The following is a 3,898-nucleotide window of genomic DNA, read 5'->3' as shown; positions in this document are numbered from 1 at the left end:
AGAAGACAAAAAGGCAATGACTCAGCTATTGCAGAAGTTCTAATACCAAGAAGTAAACAAGAGTCTCGACTCATACTCAGGGCTTTACGAATGGATTGAATCCCAAATATCGTATACATATCATTCATAACTTATATCTAAGACATGCCAAAAGAAAAGAAGAATAGTTCTACATATCTATTCCAAAAACACGCCAAAGGAAAGCTTCACATACCTTGTATGGACTTCTCTTAATCACGTCCACATCGTTGTCCTCGAAACCTATTTAACATGGAAGTAATGTAAGTATTAACAACCTTGGACTTTTCAGCAACTTAGACTACCCACGAGTATTCATAACATTCATCCCTTCGCTCGCCTTCTCGACTAGTTCCTTAACTAGTTAGGATGTTAACGAAAATCGGGCAGCACCTCCCCTATAATGTGCCCTATCCGAAATCCCAACCATGTCCTTAGAACCTGCAGCCAACCAACAATGCAACCAGCAGCCCATACATATACATATTATGACAAAATTACTCAATATGAACCCCCAATAATTCACTCGAAACTAAGATACCAAAACTAGAGTTTTTAATCTTTCTTTCGCGAATTCTTTAATTGCAAAGCCTGTGGCTGCAACCAGAAGCTCCCACACCTCATTTAGATAACTTTTAGACCCTGCAACACGCCACAACACAACCAGCAGCAGCCCCTACACGTACAACACTTTATTTCGACAACAACTTAACTATAGCGATTCTAAATTCGTTAATTTCGAACGCTGAACTTTTCAAACCTTTTCCCCAACTTCCAGCAGGTCCTAAGGTGTGTAATACACCATAATTTAACATTATAAACTTCAAATTAGAGGATAAGAACTTACCTTTCCCGAAATTGGCTAGAACTCGCCAAAATCGCGCCTCGGAAATATTTTCAGCGTGCTGTAACGTCGTGGCAGCTTGCTGTCCGTTTTTTTGCTGCACCAAATCCTAATTTTATACTACTAATACTTCCATATCATCGTAGTATACGCTATATAATTAATTTACGGAACGAAATCGGGACTTACCTTATTTTTTTCCCAAGGCGTCACAATTTTCTCTCCTTAGCTTTAAGGTTTTGTTTGTTCACGTTGCTGCTGGAAATGTTGGTGAACAAGCTGAAGTTTCAGATATATGTCATTTATATGGGTGGTCCCAAGGGGTGACACGTGTCAGCCCCTAAGGATGACACGTGTCAAGCCATGATTGGCCACCGTGTCATGCTGCCAATTAGGGGCTGCCACGCGTCGTCTTTTTCCCTTCTTCGCGGGTTCGTAATTTCGTCTCACTTTAAGAGCCTATGTAATCCGTACTACGTAAGCTTGATATATCCTTAAGCAACTTAAGTGTATAAGAATCTTAACTTAGTGTCTTACGTAAGTAAATCGAGTCCTATGACTCATTTCTTAGCCTCCAACTCTTTCCGGATTCTTATGACTCTATCTCCAACCTCCCTTCTCGCGAGGTATCACAATCTTCTTTTCTTAGAGTTGTTTGATAGTGTCGTAGCTTATCCATCTCACATGATAGTGTCTAAGGAACTTAAGAAGACATTCCGAGCTCAAGAGTGCTGGGTGTAACATTAGTGATAGAAGGATTACCGTATACATGAGTAGAGTAGTGAGTAACCATATGCATTTTAGATCATATTTGAGACTTGATGGAATACTCAAAATGTGCTATCATTTAAAAACCAAGACAAGAGTCATATCAAGTACCTTTTGATTGCCACTATGGATTAGGTCAAAATGTAACTTTTGGAATCATATTCCCGTATGAAGTCATCATCAAATATCTTTTGGGAATCAAGAAGTTGGTTATCCTAGTGTCTTTAACAAGAGGAATTTCCTTGGAATCGTATACACTTCATCTATTTATTTCAAAAAGATTATGTAAAAAAAGAAAGGAAGATTAGCTTTACATACTTACTAATTCCCAATGTATAGAAAAACTTGAGAAGCAACAACTCAATTATTGTAAGAGTTCCAACATTAGAGGATGAGTAAGAAACACTTACGAATGGAGTCACCTCCGAGATTGTATCATCTTTTACGTACATCTAGGACATGCCAAAAGAAGAGAAAAAATAAGCTTTACATACTCTCTACTTTCCCTCATGGAGTCATCATATGCATATATCATACCCGGCCCGTCATGGCTCAGTGAATAATTATAGCATAATAGAATCATACTTATGTCAAAAGCATACCAAGAGGAAAGAAGGATAGCTCTATTTACTCATGTGTAAAATATGCCAAGAGAAAGAATGTAGCATCACATACATCTTACGAATTACTCTTAACCACGTTCTCCTCATCTTCTTTTGGACCTATTTAACATGAAAGAAATACTAAGTTTAATATCCTTTCACTTTCCATTTTCCAACTCCATAACCAAGTATCCATAGAAATCGTTTCCTTATCCACTTCCCTCGACTAGTTTATTACTAGTTCCGAGGTTGTTGGAAATTGGACAGCATCTCCCCAATAACTTGCCCTATTCAACTGATAATATTAGCATACATATTACCAACAACAACCAGAAGTATATATACAATCAGATCACTTATTACTCAATACAACTCCAAACAACTAGCTCAAAACTATGATACCAAAATAGAGTTTTTAACCTTTATTTCGTAAACCTTTAACAATACGAAACAGAGGGTCATGTGGCTGCAACAATCAGTACCCACACCCCTTTTAGATTACTTTCCAGCCCTGCAACACACAATCAACCCAGCAGCAGCCGCAGCACCACAATCATAACACACTACTCGACTCCGATTTAACTATAACGACTTTAATTTAGTTTGTTTCTAACGTCAAGCATCCTTATATAATTTTTCCACTTACAAACTCATTTAATATATGTATTATACTACATAAAACATCATAAACTACTATTTGAAAGGGAAAGCCTTACCTTGCCTGAAACTCGCCAAAACTTGCTGAAACTCGCCTCGGAAGTTTTCCTAGCGCGGCTGAAACTTCATGGCTGTTTGTTATCCTTTTGGTACTGCTACAAACCATAAATTTACATTAATAACACCTTCATACCCTCGTGGTATACCCTAGATAATTAATTCACGGAACGAAATCAGAGAACTTACCTTTTTTTTCTCCCCAAATCTGTAGCTCACTTTCTCTCCTGCTTAAGGATTTCTCCTCTTTTTTTCTAGAATTTTCTTGGATAAGAATGAATTATTTGTATAAATATGACCTAAACGTCATAAAACATATATATATAGGCTACTTTAGGGGTGACATGTGTCAACCCCTAAGTGTTGACATGTGTGAAGCCCTCATTGGGCCGACACACCACCTCCTCCAACCTGAGCTGCCACATGGCATGTAGGGGACCAACCCTTGCTCTAGCTGCTGCCACGTGGAACATCTAGCTGCTGTCATATGGCACTCTCCCATGCTTCCATGTTTCACCTTCTTTTCCCCCTCGTGGGTTTGTAATTTTGTCTTACTTTACAAACTTATGTATTCCTTGCTACATAAGCTTGGTATGTACTCAAGTAGCTTAATATGTAAGATTTCCAAGTTGGTAGCTTAAGTAAGTCGAGTCCTATGACTTATTACTTGGTCTCCAACTTCTTCTGTATTCTTACGACCCTATTTTTAATCTTCTCTATTATAGGGTATCTCATTTTTCCTTCCTTAGAGTTATTTGATGACGTCATGGATTATCCGGATCACGTGGTGACTTCTAAGAAGCTTAAGAGCCTTTAAAGAAACTTAAGGGCTTAAGAAGCTTACGTAACTTAGGAACCTTCCAAGGTACAAAAGTATAGGGTATAACATCCTTCTCCCCTTTAAAATATTCGTCCTCGAATGTGAACTAAAACCCTTCCTCAAGATATTATA

Source organism: Solanum dulcamara, chromosome 7 (genome assembly GCF_947179165.1).
Source record: "Solanum dulcamara chromosome 7, daSolDulc1.2, whole genome shotgun sequence".
In the NCBI taxonomy this organism is placed as follows: Eukaryota; Viridiplantae; Streptophyta; class Magnoliopsida; order Solanales; family Solanaceae; genus Solanum; species Solanum dulcamara.
This window is presented reverse-complemented; position numbering follows the sequence as displayed.